Source organism: Tursiops truncatus, chromosome 18 (assembly GCF_011762595.2).
Source record: "Tursiops truncatus isolate mTurTru1 chromosome 18, mTurTru1.mat.Y, whole genome shotgun sequence".
NCBI classification, from domain to species: domain Eukaryota; kingdom Metazoa; phylum Chordata; class Mammalia; order Artiodactyla; family Delphinidae; genus Tursiops; species Tursiops truncatus.
The window spans coordinates 74,765,086-74,778,842 of record NC_047051.1 but is presented as its reverse complement, the minus strand read 5'-3'; the positions used below and the strand labels follow the sequence as shown (position 1 = coordinate 74,778,842).

The 13,757-nt window shown below is 43.5% G+C and overlaps 1 protein-coding gene across 1 annotated transcript in view; it reads right to left on the bottom strand.

Moving 5' to 3' along the window:
- Positions 1-13,757, bottom strand: part of MYO16 (myosin XVI) — a 151,931-nt gene that overhangs the window by 21,225 nt on the left and 116,949 nt on the right. The gene's annotated exons all lie outside the window — the stretch shown is intronic.

The following is a 13,757-nucleotide window of genomic DNA, read 5'->3' as shown; positions in this document are numbered from 1 at the left end:
GTCGGGGGCAATGATTCAGCTGCACTGCTCTCCTCTACCAAGACAAGGAAGATGACAAAAAGTGAAACCTCGTAGTAGAGTATTTTCAGGAAATAGGCAGTTGTCAGGTCACATAGGAAAGCTAAATTTGAAGGGGAGTAAACATGGATGAAATGGATTTTCTCGCAATGATTAGGAATTTCACAGGACTCAGTAGTGGGTAGTTAAGAAGTGGTCTGAGTGTTTCACATGGCAGATCTGCCTGTCAGGCCAGACTCGGAGGCAGCAAAAAAAGGAGGTGTTGCTGGGATCCACGGTTTGGGAAAATGAGGAGAGGATGGGAACGTGAGTCACAGGACACGTATGAGGGAAGGTGGGATGCTAGACAGGCAGACACAGGGAAGGTGGGAGCCAGAGGACGGGGCCACTCCCAAGCTCCTGGTGAGATTCTGGTGTGGTTACACTCATGGAAATTCTCCCTGCGCAGGTAAAACCAAGGGCTTTGTGAGTGAGGAGGGCTTCTGGGTTTCTGATCCAGTGGGAGGGCGGGCAGAAGGGAGTCTGAATCCACACTGCAAGTGTCCTGCTAAGACACAGCTGAAGACTTTGTGCAAACGGCTGGGTATTGTACTGCCATCGCATTCAGATGATTTAAAAAAAATTTTATTTAGCTATTTGGGTTCACTTTACAGTTATCCAATAGGTAGATTCGTTCATTCTTTATTTTTATTGCTTACCACATGACTTATGTCGCCTATATCTGGAGATGCTCGCTAGAAATTTTAGCATTTGTTTGGCTGTGCTGGTCTTTTAGTAAATGTTTCTTTCTCCTTAAAGAATGAAATTAGCTATTTAGTAGTATTTCAGATTCCTTCCGCAGAAACCGTTCTGAATAATACATTTTAGTCCTTACGGCCTCTGCTCTCACTGATACTGTGGATTAGTGGGACATAAATCTAGGAATCTATCTTCATCAGGAAAAACCCAGACAAGATCCCAAAATTTTCAAGGATTTACACTGTCTATTAATGACACTGACTAGGAGAAAAGTGTTGGCCATTTTAATTTTGTCTCCGTGATGAATTCATGTACAGTTTCTCTGTAATCAGCGCCTTAGTATGCTATATCAAATCCAACAAATTAAGATTCATCTGAATGAGACCAAATGTTCAGATCACCTACATTCTTGATTTTGGCTGCATTCTCTTATAAAAAGATGCTCTCACAACCAGAGAAAAGGAGAGGTTGACACGTCCTCCTACTGAGTCCTCTGCTTGTGTTCCCTAGATGCAAAGTGCAACTCCCAGATGCGTCATCTCCTATGTGAGATGAAAATGGTAATGTCATCCTGACTCCTGTAAAAGTAAACCACCTGTGAATTAGAGTCTTTGCTATTTTTATTAGAAAACCATTAGGTTTTTTGTTTTTTTCTTCTTTGAAGTGACAGATTTTAAAAGATTAAACACAATTGTCATCGATGACTTCGAAAGTTTCGATTATCGCTAGTTTCCAGGGATTGTTTCAGAGATGTAGGCTGTAGGAGGACAGACAAGGGCCGGATGGGCGGTTGCCATGGAGTGTAGGCGGACTGGACGCTGCGGTAGAGAGAGATGTGGAGGCACCTGTGAGGTTCCTCCCCTGGCGCTCCGTCCCTTCACCATCATCCCTGATTACTGCTTTCAATCACAGAGAGGCAGACGCAGAGGAGGGCTGCCCTTCTTGGGAGCGTAAAGGGACCCATACTTCCCGTTTCCATGGCCGGATGCGCACAGCACTGGCCTCACCTTTTTGGGGACATCCCCCATCTGACCACCCCTCACTGATTGGCAGACCACGGGCAGAACTATCTCCAGAGTGATCTTTCTAAACATCAATCTCGCTATGTTACTTTCATGCTTAAAATTATTTAATAGGGGTTTCCCTGGTGGCGCAGTGGTTGAGAGTCCGCCTGCCGATGCAGGGGACGCGGGTTCGCGCCCCGGTCCGGGAGGATCCCCCATGCCGCGGAGCGGCTGGGCCCCTGAGCCGTGGCCGCTGGGCCTGCGCGTCCGGAGCCTGTGCTCCGCAACGGGAGAGGCCACAACAGTGAGAGGCCCGCGTACCGCAAAAAAAAAAAAAAAATTATTTAATAGCAGGTCATGATTTTCAGGATATTGCTCAAACTCTTTAGAAATGTTTGTTAGACTTTCTGTAGTAAGATCCTTTTTCAATGCATTCAAGTTTATCTATTCTCAAACTATATCATAGTTCTTACCATTCCAAAAGGGGAACTTGTTTTCTTCCTCTGGCTTAAGGTATACTGTTTATTTGTCTTCATCTCTCTCTGAATCATCTACTCGGTAAGCCCCTGTTCATCCTTCAAAACCCAGATGGCTTCATGAACTCTCAGTCTAGTGTATACTTTATAACAATGAATTCATTACAGTAGTGTGTCTATGTCACTAATGTACCTTGAAGATATCTCTAGAATACCACTGAATTCCCGGTTTTGTCATTATTGGTATACCTGTCTGAATGTTCAACTTGACTGTGAAGTATTTGTGGACTAGAATAATGTTGGAAAAATACAAAGGTCATAATTTAGACATATTGGGTGAAGGAAAGTAGATGGAATGACAAAATGGAAAAAGCAGAATTTCAAAGAAAGTGATTTTCAGGGACATGAGCTACCACATGAACTCAGATGTTTAAAATTTAATTTACTTCAAATAAATGAATCTTTAAAAAATTATATCTGTTTAAACTACAGGAATTCATTCATTTTAGAAAAATGCATCTCATGCAGTTCAAGAAACAAAGACGTTAAGTTCCATATTTCTGGTACCATCACATTCTGGTGTAATTGTAACCAAAATCTAGGGCCTATTTCATCCTCTAATTCTTTACCTACTCTTGGACTCACCTTGCCCACTGCCTCCAGTTCATTAATATTCCAGAAACCTTCCGTGGTTTTATGTTGCCTCTAAGCTAAAATGCATACTTCAGGGTTTAGTATTCAAAGCCCTCCATAATATGATCTTTATTAATCTCTGAAGATCTAACACATTTCACTCCTCTAAAAGAGATGCTATTGACTCTTATTCTAACTTCCCACATACTCCCTGAGAGCAGGAACCAATTCAAGGCTTGCGCAGACAATGTCAAGGGCCTACAGCATCTGAGCACAGGGTTCTTACTGAATGGTGTCACCGCTGCTGCCACTGTTATGTGAGATGCTATCTCGTATGTTTCGTATGTCTTGTATGTCATATTACTGGAAGGTTTTTTATTAATAACTACCACATATAATTACCAGATTATATTTTAATGAGAAACAGTTTATTGTGGATGCTTATACCTTTGCTGCAAAATGCTTTATGCTCGTTATTACAGACAAAAAATTATGCTTAAAAAATTTTAATCTCCTTTGCTCTAAAAACATTAAGCATTGTTCAAACAAATACTTCCCGTTTAAAGACAAGATATATCATAGCTAGATTAAAAGTAGTCAACTTCTTTTACTGTAATATTAGAATTTCAAAAAATGCCCTGGTATCTATCTCTTAAAGTGCCCCACCAGTGTCAATCTGTTCAGTTTTTAAAATAGCTTTATTGGCAATCATAAGAACAACACACTTTTTTATGTGTTTTGATGTCTGTGTCTCTCTCCCATCAGGTTTGTTTTTCTTCCTGCTGATCTGAGAATGTCACTGTGTTCCTTTAAAACACACATCTTTCTCCTTTCTGTACCAGGTAGTCTCTTTCAAACAGACGCAGCCTCCCAAACCCCAGCATTCCCACAGGCACGCTATGGACAGTGCTTCACACATTCCTGGTTAGCTATCATTTTCATGTAGTACCTAGGTGCATTGTATCTCATATCTTTTCCTGGTTTTCCTGCCTCACATTTATTCACCCACCTATCCTACCACCTGTCTGTCTTATCCATCTATTCACTCACCATTCGTCCATCCACCCATCTGTCCCTCCATCCATCTCCCCATCCCTCCATCCTTCTACCCGTCCCTCCATTCATCCTTCCATCCCTCCATCCTTCCACCCATCCCTCTATCCACCCCTCCATCCTTCCATCAATCCCTCCATCCATACTTCCATCCCTCCATCCTTCCATCCATCTACCCTTCTGTCCCTACATCCCTCCATCCATCCTTCCACCCCTCCATCCATCCTTCTATTCCTCCATCCATCCTTCCATCCTTCCATCCCTCCCTTAATTCCTCCATCCATCCTTCCACCCCTCCCTTAATTCCTCCATTCTTCCATCCACCCCTCCATCCTTCTATCTATCCACCCCTCCATCCCTCCAGTCACAAATCAAACATGTGCCTAGGGCCTTCCTAATACCAGGCACTGTGCCAGGCTCCAGGACCACAAGGATGGACAGAATCTGCTTTATCCTTTGAGGAAGCTCAGTAAAACAACCATTTAACTAAAAGCCATCTTTTTCAGGCTGAATTCACATATTTGCCCCGTTTGCTTCTTTGATTCCTTAAGTTTCTACAGAAGACCACTATTTTGCATATTTATATTTATTAATAATACTACAGGATTTTACATTTTCATGGTGGCTTTGAAAAACTACTAAATATAAATATTCTAATGTTCAGTCTGGCTCTGAATGTGCTTTTAAACATCCTCAAAGGATACATTTGTACTAAAATACAAGTTCTTTTCTCTTTGTTATAAATAGACTATTCTTGAAGTTTAACTTCAATGCAGAAAAGATAATTACAGCTACACACATCTAAAAGAGTACTGTATCTTCTGGTATTTGAAGAAAGTGGTTTGGCTCGAATTACATATAATTACAGGTTAAGAGAAATTAATGACTCTCACCTAGAACAGTATGACCTGTACAGCAAGCAGTGATGAATGAAAACTACTATTTTGTGCTTACGAGTGAATTACGCACTATGTGATCCTATGTACTATTTCATTATGGAAATCGTACCAGTATGGTCAAGAGTGCTTCACAGAAAGAACAAATCTCTTCACCCCATAGCGACACGTTGTGCAAACCAAACCAGTGCCAATCCCAGACGAAGCTGATTAGCTCCAAAACCACAGAGGAAAGTGCACTGGGTAAGTTAATGGATTCATTTAGGGAGCACCTTTAGTCTCTGTCTTTTTGACAAAATGGGCTCAATGATGTCAATAATATTCACCTGCCCTGTGGAATGTGATGTTATAAATGATTAACAGCAGCATAAACACAATCGGAGCCATTGTGCTCACCGGGGTGGGTACAGACACAAACTCGGAGCATGGCCACCGCCAGCAACAGAAACGTTACTGCCGTTTATGTACCTGGATGTCGGCTTTACTTCTAAAAATGTGAACCCTCATAGCCCTTCATCCTCATCATCTTCTCTAAGAGTATCTGTAGAGTTTTAGATTTTTGAAACATTACTGAGCTTTCCTAATGTTCTGTGGTGTGATCACGCTTGCTTTGAGACTCATCTATGTTTACTTTCATGAACTGTCTTCTGCTTTCAACTCCAGCAGGGCCAGGTCCTTTCCACCTTTTTCTATAACTTTTATTGGAGTCGAGTTGATTTACAATGCTGCGTTAGTTTCAGGTGTACAGCAAAGTGAATCAGTTAGACATATACATACATCCACTTTTTTTAGATTCTTTTCCCGTACAGGCCATTACAGAGTATTGAGTAGAGTTCCCTGTGCTCTACAGCAGGTCCTTATTAGTTATCTATTTTATATATAGTAGTGTGCATATGTCAGTCCCAGTCTCCCAGTTTATCCCTCCCCCTCCCTTGCCCCCCTGGTAGCCATAAGTTGGTTTTCTACATCTGTGACTCTATCTCTGTTTTGTAAATAAGTTCATTTGTACCTTTTCTTTTCTTTTTCTTTTTAGATTCCACATATAAGCAATATCATATGGTCTTTTCCATCTTTTGGAGCGCCACACATATTCTGTGCAGCAAATTCACACCTGCACAGAAGAGCTGGCGCACATTCCTGACCTAAACTAATGTGCCGGTTTTAAAGGAGAGTTCACTCTGACTCAGTTAAATATGATAAGACTGTTGTCTGAAGGTCCCTGTGAGGTTCCGTCCCTTCTCTGCCTCAGCTACCGTCTCTATCCGTCTACCTCTGCTCTGTCTCAGGTAGGTCACGACCTTAAGTTCACTGCCTGGCTTCCCAGCTCTAGTCTTGCTTGATACGTTTTTTCATGTTTAAAGCCTAAATCAGATCATGTTAACACCCTCCTTAAAGCTCATCAGTGGCTTCACGTTGAACTTGAACACTGTGCTTTGCTCATACAAGTCCCCCTGGTTCTGGCCCCTGTGTCCCTCTAAGCGTCCATTCTCAGCAAGGTGGATTCTGCCTCAGAGGGTGACGCTGGCTTCTGATGGGCAAAACCCCCCTTAGCTATGACAAGATTGGTGGCATACAACAGATGCTTCATAAGGGCTTATTGGATGACCACCTCAGTCTGGAGTGGGGAACACTAGACTGATGCAGAAGAGACGGACTTGGATGGGGTGTAGGCAGGACCACCATTCTTTCAGTAGTTGTCAAGAACCAAGCTTGTCCAGGAAGATTGATCCTTGAAGGGCCACAAACTACTGTAACAGCTAAGATTTTGTCCCCCAGTCCCATTCCCTCATTCATTTTTTTCCATGGAGGGGAGCGACAGTGAAATAACAAAGGCTGAGAAACTCTGCCCCACGGTGTGGTCTCTCCCCTTGTCACTGGTGGGTGTTCGGGGCTCCACCATCCTGCTCCCATCTGCGTTCTTCTCGTGGGCTGCCCTCCCCTTGGGACAGCACAGAGGGCTCCCACCCCACCCTGCTTCCTGCCCCATCACGGGACTGGCTCCTCGCCAGCCCTCAGGTCTCAGCCTGAACGTGGTGGCTGTGGAGATGCCTGTTTTGATGGCCGCCCACCTGAGCGGCCCTGGGATTCACCATCACAGTGTCCACCTTGGTTCCCTACCAGTGAGGAGTTACAGGACCCTAACCTGTAATTATTTATTCGTTCACTGCCCACGGTACAGACCTCCCATCCCCCTCCAGACTAGACTGTAAGACCCCTGTGAGGGGGACAGGCCATTCCTCCTTAACATTGCATCACAACTGCCTGTGTAATTTCAGGACACAAACGATGCTCAGTAAGGCTGTTGACCTGGAGTTACAAGAAAGTAGATTGATTCCTAAGACCTGAAAATGGCATTAGCCATAGGCATACCCTGTTCTCACTTAGCAACGGTTGAGTGCCAGATATTACACTGAGCCTTTTGCTTAATGAGGCTGAGAGGGAAAACATGAAATGACTTTAAAAAGGGACTATCACACGTATCAGCCAGACTCGATTGTGGATACTTCCGTTCCCAAAAGAAACGTGATAACAGGTTCGTTCGTTCATTCATTCAACAAACACTGGTTGTCTACTATGACCCAGACCCCAGGAGACGTGATCGTGAAACACACACACACACGTGTGTGTGAAAATATATAAGAAAAAAAGAGATGCAATATTTGTCCTCAATAAAGTTCAGAGTGAAAAGGGAGACACACTGTCCAAGAATCAAACATCTGTAATGTTATTTTTAAATACACACCGAGGGTTTGGAGTAATTATCTTTAGGTAGTTCAGCTGTGGGTGATCTATATTTTCTTCTCTAATTTTCAAGTTTCTTATAAAGATTGAACACTATAACAAAATTATATTCATATATATGTGTATACGTACGTGTTTAGTACACGAGAAAAAAGGAAACACGTATACGTGCATATATATAGTACTTCCCAGTCACAATGCACATAGTACCAAGAGAGACTCTTAGATCCCTAATTTTGATTATTTTCAACATTAATAATGCCAGAGAAAGAGGAGGAATATGAGAGAAAGAGTAATTTTATAGGCTATTTTCTAGCTTGAACTTACGGTTGATTTATGAAGTGCCCCTCGAGTAATAAAACAAAGGCTATAAGCTATTAATTTATTGTCCTAATGAGAGCCAAGGGCCCTTATACAATGGTCTCGTCTTCAAAGATGTACAGAAAGTGGAGCATGTTTAAAACTTTTAACAGTTTCTCGCTCTTTCTTTTATCATCTTTTCTCTACTGGACTATTTGGGGTTAATGAAATAATCACTCCTTCATCCAATGATTTTATTTAACATTACGTTAATCTTGCAATTCTTAGTACTGTCAGAGTGAATTCTTCCGAGGCCGTATATTTTAGAGAGACACGCAGCGGAATCTAGGCCATGCCTTACGTGAGAAGATATAAGGAATGAAAATTATATTAAAGGATGATGATGAAGAAAATAATTATTGTAATTGTTTTTTAATTAATTAATTTATGGTTTTGGCCACGCCACTTGGCATGTGGGATCTTAGTTCCCTGACCGGGGATCGAACCCGTGCCCCCTGCAATGGTAGCGCCAGGGAAGTCCTGTCATTGTTTCTGTTAGTGAATAAGCACAAACAGGAAACGTATATTTCATTGAATGTGGAGTCTGCCCTTTGTTACTTCCTTTAGATCTCTCTTCCTTTCTCTCTCACGCACACAAGGACTAAGAATCATATCAGGTGGGTCGTTGAGGTCAAGTTCAAGTTCTAATTGCGTTTCTTACTTCCTGTCTGTACCATCTTGAGCGAGTCACCGGCAGCCTTCCCGTGTCTCACCCCCCATTCGTACAGCCTTAGAGGAAACGTGAAGTCCCTCTCAGTTTATCATCAAAATTTCTCCTTCCACGCTGTCCTGCAACAGGTGTCACACAGGACACTCTGCTTGTCCGCAAAGCTCCTCTCACCCCAAAGTTCTAGAAAAGTCTGGAACGACAGGGCAACCTATCCCTGTGAAAGCCTTGCTGAGTGGGGGTCAGCCATCCCCCAGCCCGGCTCCCCCTGGGCCCTACGAGTGCTGGGGGCTGCACGGCACCCCTGGCACCCATGAACGGGCTCTAACAGATTTGTTTCTCTCTTCGTCACCCTCCAGATGGCTTTAAAATGAATATAGCATTCAAATAACTTCACAGAAGAAAGCATCCTCTAACCAGTTGATTCATATAAAATGTGTGAAAATCAGATGATACCATTTATTTTTCCACTTAGAATTAGTTTCAAAAGTTTTCCCTTTATATAAATGACATAACAGGGCAAAACACGCATGTTTCACGTGAGCCAAAGTGCCTGCCGGTCGCTGGTCTATGGCTGGGGGAAATCAGGGCAGAAAGTGTTTGATTAAATGTACACAGTCCGGAGGGGTTATTTTTAAAGTTACCCTTTAAAGGGGGACTGAATTAAAAATGTATATATTCAAATAAATGAAATACCTGAATAATTTAAAAAACACCAAATAGTAGAAGGTTAATAACTAGCAGCTTAATTTCACTTGTTTTCAAACTGTGTAGATTTTTTTTTTTCACCACAAACAAAGTATGCCACAGACTCTTCGTTTCAAAAAGAAAAATACCTCTGGTGAGACAGAATACAGTCCTGGAAGGCAGTCATGTAGAGTCCACTCAAATCATTTCAAGAACCTTCTACTTCTTTTTGAGCAACTTAAATTCTGCCTTGAAATAAGGATAAAGCTCTGATTCAGCATATTTTGAGCGTATTTTTAAAATATGTCATTTCATCAACATGAACAAGGATGCTTTTCCAGCCATCACTGCCTCATGATTTTTCTCCACTTTTCGTTAAATTAAAACCCCCTTCTGTTAAAACGGTGATGCTGAGTACGTAAAGGGAGTAATGGCCTGAGTGAGTCCGCCCAAACTTGTGGTGACCAGTTCGAATCCTGTGAAGATGCCTTTGAGAAGAAAGGGCCGGGGGTGTAAATTATGCAATAGGTTAATTATTATTTGGAAACAAAACTGCTTTAGGGAAAGCACTGTCAGTGTGACTTACCGTTTTTTTCATAAAAGCTTAAAATAATTAAGTTGACCCTACACAATATTCCACTTAAATTAGGGAGTGGCTACAAATTTTAAAAGTCATTTGTAATTACAGGAGTAATGCATAGATACATGTACCTTCTAAACATAGATACAAGCTAAAAATTCCATTTGATTCTCATTCCAAAACCATTCCCCAGATATTAGCACTGTTAGGTTTTTGTGAATTGTTCCAGGTTCTAACAATTCGTATATGTCTGTGTATACTCGTATCTAAACTATAAGCGTAGGTTTGGTGGCTTCTTATTGACACAGACTCACTTATTGGCCCTGCAAACCTGCACAGAGTGTCTGCCTGCATCTTTCCGTCACCTGTGCTGGAGACACAGCAGCAAACCGGGCAGCCGCGGCCTCCAAGGATGCACTTCCTCGCTGGTGGAGGACAGACAGGCAGCAACGTGGTCGAAGGTGGGCAACCTCAGGAGTGAGAACAAGCAGAGGACATGGAGGTGGGGGCTCGGTCGCGAGCAAAGCTGGCAACCTGCACGCTTCAGCAGGGCTGTTCTCCACCTGCCTTTGCCCAAGGGGTGAACACGAGGCGAGCGTCCCCTAGACTCGCATCTGGCCTGAGAATCGTCACCACATCTGCTGTTTCCTCCGGACGCCCGGAGCATCTAGGTCTCCGCTCTCACACTAGAGCTGACATTAAACACTGGACAGAGTCAAACACTTCTTCCCTTGAGTCCAATTCCTTCTTTTCTCCCTTTCTCCTTCTCCTCCTTTTCTTTGCAAAATGCAGTCAGGACCTAGCCTCCAAAAGCCCCGGCTGCTGAAGGGTCAGTGGGCTGACGCTTGCATAAGAAACATTGCGATCAGAATCGCCAGCAACGGGAAGCAGCCAGCTTGTTTTACCTCCATCTACTGGGCGAATCAGAAACAGAAAAAAGACACGAACTACAGGAAGCAGTCTGCTCAGACTCATAAACGAAGCTACCAGTGCCTCTGATCGGAGCTCAGTCATAAACGAAGCTACCAGTGCCTCTGATCGGAGCTCAGTCATAAACGAACCTACCAGTGCCTCTGATCGGAGCTCAGGCCGGGACGCATAACCCATGCCTTTCAAGTTCTGTAGTCTGAGGAAAGGGGCTTTCGGTAGCTACATTAAAAGAGACAGATCGAGGCGAGTGCAGTGGAAAGAACACAGCACAGAAGACCCGGGTCTGGTCCCAGCAAAGGGGCCTCCCCACCGAAACGAAATATTCGCCGCACCTTGTATTTTGATCAGTACGCCTCGCTCTAAGACGACCTCCTCATGTCTGAAATGAGGTTATTCCTGTTCACTGCCTACCTTCCTTCTTCTGCATGGAATTGTTATAGGGCTTAACTCAAATAAGGCAAACAAAACAAACCCTATAAATAGTTGTAACAAATTCCAAGGATGAGAGGAAGCGTTACTTATGAAATATCAGGATTTCCAGGGCCTCACGTACCGACTCCAAACCCACGGCTACATAAACAATAAACAGCACACGCGGATTGGTAAACAAACGCACAACACTGAAGGGAAGACGTCTCTCCTCGTCTGAAACAGAAGGAAATCCCGGTGTTCAGCACCGCTGATGGAATTGCTGTAACGCGCAAGAGAACAGGAACGATGGGGCTAGAATGCCGCTACGGATGACGCGGAGTCTTTCCTGCACAGGCTCTGATCGATGTCTGGGAGAAAGGAAGCACTCTCACAAGATCCCCAAGGCCCATCAGACCCACAGTTAAAGGATCATATTTTTAGCTAAGAGAATTGAATTTCTAGCTAACACTCTACGCAGATTCACGCAGCAAAGGATGACTCCGATCCCTTTATGTTCTAGCATCGCTTCTAAAAACCTTGGAGAAGAATAGCTATTAATCTCACGCTAACCACTCGGCCAAAGGATGAACATGCGCGGCTTCACAGGAAGTGTACGTTGGACTCAGCAATTTCAGATCAGGCTGCCCATACAAGAACCGCCCGTTACGACCTGCTGTTGTTTCAAACAGCTCCTAGTTAATCCTCGTCTTCATTAACCAGCCAGAAGATAGCGGCCACAACTCTGCCTGTAACTATCACCGCGTTTCGAACAAATGCTTTGTTTCTGAAACGGAGGGGTCTGCCTTTCTAGGTCAGAAATAAATAATTTTTTAAAAAACTTCCTTTGCTGTTTGACTAGCACAAGAGTGAAACATGAGTAAGCTTTATTTCTGTGAAGTCAGTGATTCGCCTTTTATAGCATCAAGTATATGAAAGGCTACATCTTGGAGAAGCTGGAGAAAGCTGTCTTTCCTAACTATTCAATAGGGAACGTATAAGCAAACATGATCAGCAAATGAATACCTTTCTTTTTTTCTCTGTCTTGTATTTTTGGCCTCCTTTGGGGAGATAAAGAGTGAGGGAAAATAAACTAGTGTAATGAAATGGGAACTCTTCTGCATTTTGATGCACTTTTTCAAAGTCCCAAGGTATGTGGGATTCAGTGTCATACTGTCCCCAGCTGCACTGTCAAGTGTCCTAGCACACGCGCACTGGCTTGCTCCCCAGCCCCCTGCCGCCTCACGTCTGACCTCACACTCTACACAGGTGTCTCGGAGGAACGACGGCTGGTCAGGTGTTATGGTCCCTGCTGGTCACTCTCACAGTGGAAGAATTCTTCCAGATTCCCTCACTTTGTCTCGACAAGTCAACCTTCTTTCTCAACATTAATAAAGTAAATTATTCTTATCTGTGTTTTTTTAAGGAACAAAATGCAACGAGAAAATCTTCGTGTTCTATATTCAGGAAACACTAGTGTTCAGGTACTGGCTTAAAAGTTCTGACAATGAGTCAGTTGAAATAACTTCACCGCCTACAGGCTTGTGGAACAATTCTGCATGTGAGCCCACATCTTATGCCACTGACTGGAGCGGGGCTAGCTGACATCACTCTGTGTTAGCAAGTCCTCCTTCCTCCTTTTTTTATCCAATCTTTTGGCACAAGTGTGCATTCATGCCTACTACCGACTGTGTGAGCGTCCTCCTTCAGACCGCTATTTGAAGCTCAACTCCATTATTAGGTAAAAAAAGGAAAGAACAGGGGACAGGATAATAAAGAAAGAGGTTGGGTGGCACAGACGATGAAAACGTTACTCATCGATGCTAAAATGCGAGGTTCTTAGTTCTTCGTCGTAGACAGATAAGGGTGTTAGTGTCAATCCAGGATTCAATACCTGTCTTACCCACATGGGGCCGCTTTCAGACACGTCAGCAATTCTGAACCTTCTCTTCATGTCATTTCTGCACTGAAGTACTCTTTTCTGGCCTCATCAACTATCATGCATTTTCACTTGAAGATGCTCTATCTCCCTCTCATTTTTAAAAAATGAGATGTATGTCTGCTCTCCAGTAATGCTTATGTTTTGCCAAAGCTATTGGCCACCAAGCTCTTTGCCACCAATGCACTTGCAGATGTTTTATATCTAGGAACCTGCAATAATTCCTGGTGTGGTGGACTCTATTCTATTTCCTGTTATTGCTCTAACATTACCTTCTCAGTTCTTTTACTTTTCAAATTCCTCTTTCTCTTCCTAACCCTAGTCACGGTGGCATTCTGAGTTGCTTCAGGGATTAAACAGAATCCAAACTGTGCCCTTGTGTTCGTGGGGAACATCTCCCTGCTCTTCTGTCTCCTGTTCCTTCCTCCTTCTGGGAGCCTGGCTATCCCTCCAGCAGACCCCTGAGCTCTTCCAATCCCCTCCGTTTTGGTTCCTCCGACTTCTGCTCCCTTTCAGACGCTCCAGAAAGCTCTGGTACCAGCACTGGGGTCTGGGATGTGGGCAAACTTAGTGGGGCTTCCGGCCTTCTCCCCGCACTATAAACAGAGGCTCCGAGCTTCCTGCAT